Here is a 10797-nt window from a genome sequence, read left to right on the forward strand (position 1 = left end):
TTCGAGTCCACAGGATGTGGCGAGCCTGTCCTCAGGGAGGGAGTCCAGAAGGGGAGGAAGGGACTCTGTCACTCTAGAGGACAGGGGGTGGCTCCATATGATCTCTCCCTTGTGAGTGAGGTGCTGCTGGGAAAATACAATTATCCTGGATTGAGAGTCTCCTCTCCAATGTTCTCTAAGAACCAGGATTCTGGTGGGGGTATTGGCCCAGTCTGTGGAGGACAACAAGTCTCTAGTAAGAAAATGGTGGGAAAAAATGATGATATCTGTAGTAGTCCTGACCTCAGGTTCCCTGAAGCACAACCAAATGGACTTGCAGGAATGTGTTCCAGAAGGAACAGAAACAGGGGAGGAGTTCATGGACTCATAATAATCAGCCTCTTCTCTAAATCAAACACTCAAGAAAACTCATCATTTGTTTTGAAGAACTTAATTGACAGAGTGATCTGGTAAATCCCTAAATAAATACGGAAACCACAGAGCTGAGGGAGCTTCTATTCCCATGTAAAGTAAGAGGGGAAAAAGGGGCCTAATATCAGGGCTCCTGATGTGTTCACGGATAAGAGGAGAGCAACATTTATGCATGAGAGACAAAGAGCAATACTGTATATAATTACAAATGTCCATTAATTCTGACTTAAGACAAAGACCTTTCTCATTTGATTGATAAATATCCATTTAGATGGGTACATTTGAAGTTATCAGGAAGCAGGAAAAATTAATAGTTTAGATTGGTGACATTTTCTTCGATCATACTGTGAATCCATAAATGAAAATCAAAAAAGGAAGTAAAAGTGCACAGAAATGACTAGAAAATGAAAACTATCATGTTCCCTGTTTAATGGCCTTGCTAGAAAGCATGGCATCAGAGAACCTACCTCAAGGTTCCACCAGACGCCGTCCCAGCCAGCCCAGCAGCAGCCTCATCTTCCCCATGGCCTTCGTGCTCTCTCTACTGATGGCCCTGGTGCTGGTCAGCTACGGCCCGGGAGGATCCCTGGGCTGTGACCCGTCTCCGAACCACAGGCTGGTTGGCAGGAAGAACCTCAGGCTCCTGGACCAAATGAAGAGACTCTCCTCTTGCTTCTGTCTGCAGGACAGAAAAGACTTCGCTTTCCCCCAGGAGATGGTGGAGGGCAGCCAGCTCCATGAGGCCCAGGCCATCTCTGTGCTCCATGAGATGCTCCAGCAGAGCTTCAACCTCTTCCACACAGAGCGCTCCTCTGCTGCCTGGGACACCACCCTCCTGGAGCAGCTCCACACTGGACTCCATCAGCAGCTGGACGACCTGGACGCCTGCCTGGGGCAGGTGATGGGAGAGGAAGACTCTGCCCTGGGAAGGATAGGCCCCACACTGGCCGTGAAGAGGTACTTCCAGGGCATCCATATCTACCTGCAAGAGAAGGAATACAGCGCCTGCACCTGGGAAATTGTCAGAGTGGAGATGATGAGATCCTTCTCTTCATCAGCCAGCTTGCGAGAAAGGTTAAGATGATGGATGGAGACCTGAACTCACCTTGATATGACTCTTACTGACTAAGATGCTACATCTCCCTTGTATGCTCACCTGCAGCCATTTAAGAGTCTGTGAATTCTGCTTTAGCCACAATATTTATTGAATTAAATAAATAAATCCTTTTTCAGTAGTAATAAGCAAGTAGGTATAAAATTATTCAGCTGCACAGGAATCAGTGCATAGCAATGACTGCCCTGATGTTATTCACGTTTCTTATGTACATATTTTCATTTATTATTTTATCTCATCATATTTATATTTTCATATAAAATTTGTTTACATTTTAATAAAATTTAGAAAACATGGTCATTTCCTTAATCTTCTAATTTGTTTTTATTAAACTCTTATGAAGGTAAACTTGTTTCTTCATTCTGAAGACCTAAATCTTTATTTTGTGTACATAAACCTATTGTGGAATAGCATTTGCCCTTGTATACTATGGAATGGCTCTATTACTTCTCAGGACTTGATTGTCAAAAGGTGGAATTCCTGGAATTCCCTGGCAGTCCAGTGGTTTGGACTCCACGCTTCCAGTGTAGGAAGCGCAGGTGCCATGGATATCTGCTCAGGGAACTACGATTCTGCAAGCTACGGAGTGCAGCCCTCCATTCCACCCCTCCAAAAAAAAAAAAAAAAGGTATAAAGGAGTTCTGAAACTGTGGTAAATGAATTAGTCCTGGAGTCACAGATAAACTAATTTATACCCAGTCAGCAAAGAACTGTTGGTGTCAGTATCTGGGGGGAAGACTCATCTCCTCCAGAAAAGTTGCCAACATGTGGTGCTGAGTGGCTGATCCCGACACCTGTTACTCTTCCTCCCACCTTCCCCTCAGTCCTGCTTTACTGAACAATCTACTCCCTTACACAATCTCCTCACTGCCTCCCACACAGGAGCTCTGTTCTGGGGTGGTTTCTGGTTCAAAGTTTCTCTGAGTGGAAATCACTGGAAGAGAGTGCAAGTGAAAGGAGAGTTCTAGAAATTTCAAAGCCTTTGAATTGCAGCTCTGCTATTTAACAGCAGTGTGACCCTGCAAAATATCACAAACACTAAGGAGAAGGAAATGGCAACCCACTCCAGTATCCTTTCTTGAAAATCCCATGGACAGAGAGCCTGGTGGGCGACAGTCCATGTGTCACAAGAGTTGGACACGACTGAACCAACTTAGCATGCACGCAGGCACGCATGCTGTCTTGATCCTCTTCTTTAATATGGGGAAAATAAGAGTAGTTTTTCATAGGACTACTGTTAGGATCAATGAGCCCATACTACAAGAAGCATAAAAGAGTGCCTGGCAGTAATGATCAGGACAGTGAGGCCCAGAGTAGCTGCCCACAGGGAGCAGACGGGACAGCTGGCCTGAGGCAGTGACTGGAAGGTAACACGGGAAAGATGCTAGGTCCTTGGTAAAAATATTTAACTTGGGTGCTAATTTCACAGTTTGTGAACTCTTCTGTGCTCAATGCTGAAGACAATTCCAATTTCAGTATCTTAGACTTCTAGAAGCATTCTTAGGAGTTCATAGAAATTCTTTGAGAAAGAAGGATTAGTAGAAAATGCTTTGATCTACTATAAAAATGAATAATAGGGAAATCATAGAAATCTCATAGGACTGCAGAATATCACACACATGACTCATTAATAATGTTTCTTGCTTCTTTAGTATGCGTACTACTCTACTACTTCTTGAAGACATTTCTAAACTTACCTTCTCAACTCGCTGTTGGGTTTCAGTCTTTCAGCAGCAAAGCAGAGGCGGGAAGAAAAGAGCAAGGGCCATGCAGGGTGAGGCTCTGCTCTCCAGCCCTGGGCTGTCCTGGGTTTGATCCTAGTTGTTTTCCGTGAAGACTTCAGACCCTAAGTGCCGGCAGTGTCACCTCCTAGAGTCGGTCCTTCTCAGAAATTAGTGCCTTTGAGGAGAGACTGCTACAAGTGTATGCAGGTGTCTTATATCCAAGCGAGAGTCTTTCTCTGAACAAGGTGCCATGAAGTCAATTTTATTGATCAAAACACATAAACCTTAAACATGCATACTGCCAACTGTCCATGACAACAATGGCTACACTAATCCATATTCAAGACCATATAAGCACTTATACGTTCTCACTCACTGACCAAAACAGGATCTTATCATCCTTTTTAGTTTTTGCCAATCTGACTGGTGACACATAGCATCTAGCAGCAACCATTAGTTTTCCTTTTCCTAATTGATGGCGGTTGTTATCAGTCATACTCCAGTCAGGAAAACAGAAAATTCCTTCCAGCCTTCTAGTCCACCCTTGGAACTGGTATGGGAAAGGAAAACAATCCACAGGCAAAGGAGAAATGTACTGGAAGGAACTAGAGCCCCAGCATCACAGAGTAGAGTTGAGGAGAAGAGCTGTGGAGCTGAGACGTTGGTTCTAAGACCGCTGCACTAGGATAGAGGACGGCCTTTCCCCATCACATCCACTGCAAGCGAGGCTTCCCTGTGAATTTCTGATCCACACAGACGCACCCACTGCTCCTGCACTGTCACTTTACTCACGTAAAGAAGGTCATCATTCATTTTCAGTCAAACTCCGTGATCTCCAGCTAGAAGACACACAGATTGCAACGTCCTCAACCAGATCCCAGGCTCCACACTCACACTGCACTCCTGCCATCTGGCTGCTATCCAGTCTGAGTTTCATTTGTGACAAAGACACTTGTGGTTTTCCTGTGTTCAGGGTCCAGAACTGTCTTCTGTTCAAATTGATGAACTAGGTCATGACCTGCTCTAGTTTTCAGGCCTTTAAAATCTATCTTGATGATGATGTCTTCCAAAGACACATGCTGGAATCATATGCCCAACTGCCTATTTCACAGTTGGTGTCTACTGAGCACACATTATGCTGAAATCAAAAGCATTTTAATTGCAATTTTTTAAACAACTTATCCATATGAGAAGACATTTTGAAAAGTTAATGAAACTCTCCCATGACAAACTGACTAAAAAAAATGCTTAATATGACCTTTGGTTAAAAGAAATGAGAGGAAAAAAGGATTTTGTAAACTGAGATGAGTTATTCAAAGTAGTTACTGGGTCATAAGTTTGTCAAATATGGCTTTCGATCAGATGAAGAGAGATATACAAAGAAGTAATATTGAAAACATTACTGAGGATTTTGCTTCCATTAAAGCCAGGAACTTAAAGTACTGTTGTGGCGTAAGGAAAATATTTGAATTTGATGTGAGTTGAAGACTTATACATTTTAAAACATCTTCCAACCAATTAACATTACAGGAGAAATTAACCATTTAATGTTAAATGAAATAATTTTCCCTGTACCAAGGAGCTTCATTTCAAGTCTCAGTTTTGTCCCCAAGTCTTCCCACTGGAGGGTCCCAATATCTAGTAGATTCCTGTCCAGATTGTAGATACCTTTCCCCTTTCCCTGAATTACTCCTTTTCCCCATAAACAAGGGCTTCCCTTGTGGCTCAGCTGGTACAGATCTGCCCGCAATGAGGGAGACCTGGGTTCAATCCCTGAGTTGGGAAGATCTCCTGGAGAAGGCAAAGGCTACCCACTTCAGTGTTCTAGCCTGGAGAATTCCATGGACTGTATAGTCCATGAGGTCGCAAAGAGTCAGACAGACTGAACGACTTTCACTCACTCCACAACAATTCTGAATCCGAAAACATACCACAACATGCTGTGATTTCCAGTCGTCAATCGCGGCATAAAAGGGCATCGGTGGAACCGCTCTGGCTAAAATCTTCTCCCAGGAAGGGGAGGATGGACGCAATGGTAGCTTATCTAGAATCTGGAGGTGCAGAAATCAAAGGCTCTGAGCGACGCGGCGCAAAGCTCGCCTGGGCAGTGGGGCCCGAAAAGGAAGTTTCCTCTCTGTTCCCGCGGCCCCAAGCTCTCCCTGGGCCCCGGCGGCGCCTCGCTCCTGTCGCGGCTCCTGCCCACGGCGACCCGCGAGTTGTCCCCGTGGATCTGATGCCCCAGCTGGCAGCGCTGTACCTGGAGGCGGGTCCCGCTGGGTGGGCGGTGCCGGTCTGTCAGTTACTGAGACATCGGGCGCCCCCTCCCGGCCGCTGGGGCGCAGCAAAAGGAGTTTGGAGGGCTCAGGAGATTACTAGTGCACGACCTGAACTGTTTCACAGAGGCCCAGGTGAAGGGCTGAATTTCTGAACTCCTGGTCTCCCTGCTGATGGCAATGGGGGGGCTCTGCTCCATCCCTCACATTTGACCGGTTAGCTTAGGTCGTCTTCTATTCTGTCATTTCCCAAATTCATATAATTTGGAAGCAAAAGTTTGTTGCTGAACCACGAAAGACACCAGGATTCTTGGCCTCCAAGAAGAAGAATTCAATCCAGGGCCAGTGACGAGGCTTGATCGCTCAGAACTTTTGTGTAATAAAGTTTTATTAAAGTATAAAAGAGATAGAGAAAGCTTCTGACATAGACATCAGAAGGGGGCAGAAAGAGTGCCCTGTGCTAGTCTTCAGCCAGATGTTATATAGCTACTGCTGCTGCTGCTGCTGCTAAGTTGCTTCAGTCGTGTCTGACTCTGTGCAACCCCAGAGATGGCAGCCCACCAGGCTCCCCCGTCCCTGGGATTCTCCAGGCAAGAACACTGGAGTGGGTTGCCTCCAATGCAGAAAAGTGAAAAGTCAAAGTGAAGTTACTCAGTCGTGTCTGACTCTTAGCAACCCCATGAACTGCAGCCTACCAGGCTCCTCTGTCCATTTGATTTTCCAGGGAAGAGTACTGGAGTGGGGTGCCATTGCCTTCTCCTATATAGCTACTAGCTACTAGCATTCTGCTAATTAGAGAAAGGAAATGTCTCAAAACTCAGAGGATGGCACCAGGCCCCTCACCCACAACATGCATGAGACAACATTGGCACCAGGTGAGTCATCCCTGGCCATAAAACGATTGACATGAATCTTGAAGAAAGGCAGATTTTCAAACAAATATACAGTATCATTAACACAGATCAGGAGAACACTCTATGAGTGTAACATACTGGTTTGTCAAGTCGGTTCTGAGCCTTTAGGTGGAACTGACTTGAACACAGAGTCTAGAGTAAATACACAGTACATTATCAGCTTAAGACAAACATTTCCATTAGAAAAATGCATTGGTTAGCTCAAGGTTTGGGAAAAGTTCAGTTCAGGTGGAACCAGGTGTCATTATGGCCACACAGAAGTTTAAGAGAAACCTCTTTCTAAATGTGTATGGAGAAGGGGAACAAATCTAACACCAGTTTGTTTCCTCCTGCCACTGAAGATAGAGAAAGAAAGTGTCTGACACTTGCAGCCTGTTTTCTCTGTTTGGAGACCCCTGGCCTTCCTGTCTGTTACCCTCTCAAAAGATTTAAGTAGTTTTTTTACTTACATTCACAAAGCCATCAGCTTGGTATTTTCTACAGAGGATTCACTGAAATGTTTGTAATCCAATCTCCTGCTGGGGTCATAACTCATAAGGATCTTGTCCATCATGTATCTCCAATTTATGGTGAGAATTCATTGAACAATCTATATGAATCATCTTGGACAGTTAAATATGATTATTTTATAATTATTAGAATTATTAATTTTGTCAATCACATTTAGACTTTCAGTAAGAACTACCAGTTGATAATTGCATTCTGCTTCTTATACAAAATAATCAGACATGTTGTAAATCGATCAGCTTATCTAGAATTGGAGGTAGATGTGAACTGATGGAAACAAGAGGTTTGTAGCATCGAGGTATGAAACAACAAGGGTGCATCTCGTGTTACAAATAAAACAGGAAATTAAGTGAGGGCTCAGCACATGCGGTGTGCGCAGGTGTGACAGTCTACATCAGCAGTGTGTAATCTGACACACTAGGTTTTGAAAACTGGATTTGCCATTTCACTGTTAGATTATTTTATTCAAATAAAGTCTTAGCAGGAGGCTCTTCAAAGCAAAGATATTAACTCAGTTTCAACTACGTTGGAAGGATTGCATGAGTCCCTCACAAAGGCTAAGGAGTTTGTAGTTGTTGTCACTGTCATTTTTGATAAACACATAGTCTGTGGAATTTGTCTGGCAGGTCCTTGGTAATCATGTCCACAGTAGTCTTGTAACATTTAATTAGTAATCAATTCAGGATGGATGTGCCATGAGAAGTGAGGGCAGCATCAGGGAATGTGTTCTTATTCCTCAATAATATCAAGAATGAAATAGATCCTAATGAATCCTTGCCATAAACACAATACCTTGGTATCTCTTACTACCGTGTTATGGACTGAATGTGTGTGTGTTCTCCAAATTCATATATTGAAACCCTACCCCTTGACTTCCCTGATGCTCCAGGGGCCAGGACTCCATGCTCCCAAAGCAGGGAGCCTGAGCTGGATCTCTGGTCAGGAAACTAGGTTCTGCATGGCAAGCAAGACTTCCCATGGCTTAAGTAAAGATCCTGCACGAAGCAACCAAGATCCAAGATCCAGCATACATCGACTAAGACATGCCTCAGCCAAATAAACACATGAAATAAATATTTTAAAAAGTCTTTAAAAGCCCAGAGAAACCCAACCCATCAGTGTGATAGTATCAAGAGCTGGAATATTAGGGAGATCATTAGGGTTAGTAATCAACAAAATTCAGTTATTATTTTTAATGTCATAACTACTATTAGCTAGACTAATATCAGGATCTTTTGGAATCATTTACTTCCCTTTCATTCTAGTTGTTTCAAAGCATATTCTCTTTGCCCAAGTGGATTTATCACCTACGCAGATGCTCAGCAAGGCTGGTTTTGTCGACCCTGCCAGAGAGGATTAGTGTTCAAGCAACTGGGGCTCTGATTGTCTGTCTCTTGTGAGCTGGTGAGTATGACTTCTTCCTTCTCCCCTTATACTGACCAAATGTTGATTAAAGAAAAGAAAAATTAGGAGGCTGGTCTTACAAAGCTGACAGCAGTCAACCGATCAAGGACTTGTCCTTTGAGCTTCTGTAAGAAGCAGCCCTGTCCCAGCCTTTCTGTTGTTCACACTGGCCTCATCGTTTCCCTCTGCCTCAGACTTGTCCCCAGCTGTGCTGCACTGCAGTTTGCTAACTCAGAATACATCACTGCTGCTGCTCTGCTGCTGCTAAGTCGCTTCAGTCCTGTCCGACTGTGTGCGACCCCATAGACGGCAGCCCACCAGGCTCCCCCATCCCTGGGATTCTCCAGGCAAGAACACTGGAGTGGGTTGCCATTTCCTTCTCCAATGCATGCTGGGTCAGGGGAAAACCACTTCTCTTCTTTCATATTCATGACATTGAGACTTACTCTTGTTTTCTTGTTGCCCACAAAAAAAACTGTGCACTTTTACTTTCTAGAAAAGTTGCAAAGAGAAACAAAAAAATCTGACGTCTTGAAAGTGATAGAGATACAGCCCCTCTGGCTTTCTTTACTTCCCTTTGTTGTTCTTACGTCATCATGAATTGCAACCACAACAGGAGCAATGAGACAAATCTTGCCCAATAGCTCAGTCAGTTCAGTTCAGTTTAGTCGCTTAGACGTGTCCAACTCTTTGCAGCCCCATGAACTGCAGCACACCAGGCCTCCCTGTCCACCACCAACTCACAGCTGCTGCTAAGTCACTTCAGTCGTGTCTGACTCTGTGCGACCCCAGAGACGGCAGCCAGCCCACCAGGCTCCCCTGTCCCTGGGATTCTCCAGGCATGAACACTGGAGTGGGTTGCCATTTCCTTCTCCAATGCATGAAAGTGAAATGTGAAAGTGAATTCACTCAGTCGTGTCGAACCCTCAGCGACCCCATGGCCTGCAGCCTTCCAGGCTCCGCCGTCCATGGGATTTTCCAGGCAAGAGTACTGGAGTGGGGTGCCATTGCCTTCTCCTGCCAACTCCCAGAGCCTACCCAAAAGAAGTCACTAAGTGAATATAAAAAGTTTAAATGAAAAATTACACTCAAGGAAGGAAGACTATTTCTCCTGATCTAGTAGGCTGGGTCTCACTGCCCTGCATTCTCAGAGGAACAGAGACAGAGGAACAGAGATGCCTGGTGGAATCAACTGCCTGAATGAACAACTGTAACTCACTAGATTCTGTGACATAAGCTTCCAACAAGAGACAACACCAATACTGAATCTCCATCCTCCAGCTCAGAAAGTTTGAGCAGAACAAGCATCGAACAGTTTAAGTAAAAGAGTTGAATAATAAAAACTATACTTAGCAGGGTAGATATTATTTATCTACTAAAAGCAAAATAACTGCAGTTGGAAATTCCTCCACCAACTTGCACAAACGCAGTTTTGCTCTCAAGGACTGAGCTTTGCTGACACTTTGGACACGTGGGGAAACGGGTCAGAGAAGAGGAGGTCACCACTGAGAACTAGGGTCCTTCACACAAACACTGCAGGTGAGAGGTGATGGTTCAAGAAGATGATTTATTTTCACAAGTAAATGAACCCTCCACAGAAAGGAGATTTTTGAGTCCTCAGGATGTGGTGAGCCTGCCCTAAGGGAGGGAGCCCAGCAGGTGAGCAAGGGGACTCTGTCACTCCGGAGGACAGGGGGTGGCTCCATGTGATCTCTCCCATGTGAGTGAGGTGCTGCTGGGGAAATACAATTATCCTGGAATTAGAGTCTCCCCACCCATATTATCTGAGAAGAACCAGAATTCTTGTTAGGGTAATGGCCGGGCCAGCAATGGACAATAGGTCTCCAGTACGAAAATGGTGAAAGCAAGCGTGATGTCTGTAATAGTCCTGACTTCGTGGTTCCCTGAAGCACAACCACATGGACCTGCAGGAACATGTTCTAGAAGGAAAAGAAACATGGGAGGAGCTCATGGACTCACAATAATCAGCCTCTTCTCTAAATCAAACACTCAAGAAAACCCATCCTTTGTTTCAAACAGTTTCTTTGCTAGAGTGACGTGGTAAATCCCTGATAAATACAGAGCCTGCCTTCCTAAGTACAGTAAGAAACAGAAATTGAGCCTAGGATCAGGGCCAAAGATCTGTTCATGGAACAGAGAAGAGCTACATTTACATATGAAAGAGAAAGAGTCATAATGTTTGTACTAAGAAACCTACATCATTTCTGATGTAAGACAAAGACCTTTCTCATTTGATTGATAAATATCCATTTGGATGGGTACATTTTAAGTTATTGGGAAATAGATAAAATTAATAGTTTAGACTGATGACAATTTCTTTGACCATATTCAGAATAAATACATGAAAATCAAAAAAGGAAGTAAAAGTGTATAGAAATGACTAGAAAATGAAAATTGCTGTGTTCTCTATTTAATGGCCTTGCTTGGAA

At 44.2% G+C, this 10797-nt stretch overlaps 1 pseudogene; it reads left to right on the top strand.

Annotated features, from left to right (window-relative positions):
- Positions 1-859: 859 nt before the first annotated feature.
- Positions 860-1521, top strand: LOC147366786 (interferon omega-1-like; annotated as a pseudogene).
- The last annotated feature ends 9276 nt before the right edge of the window (positions 1522-10797 follow it).

Source organism: Bos grunniens, chromosome 8 (assembly GCF_055505025.1).
Source record: "Bos grunniens cultivar Pamir isolate PY7600 chromosome 8, Bosgru_T2T1.0, whole genome shotgun sequence".
Classification (NCBI taxonomy): Eukaryota; Metazoa; Chordata; class Mammalia; order Artiodactyla; family Bovidae; genus Bos; species Bos grunniens.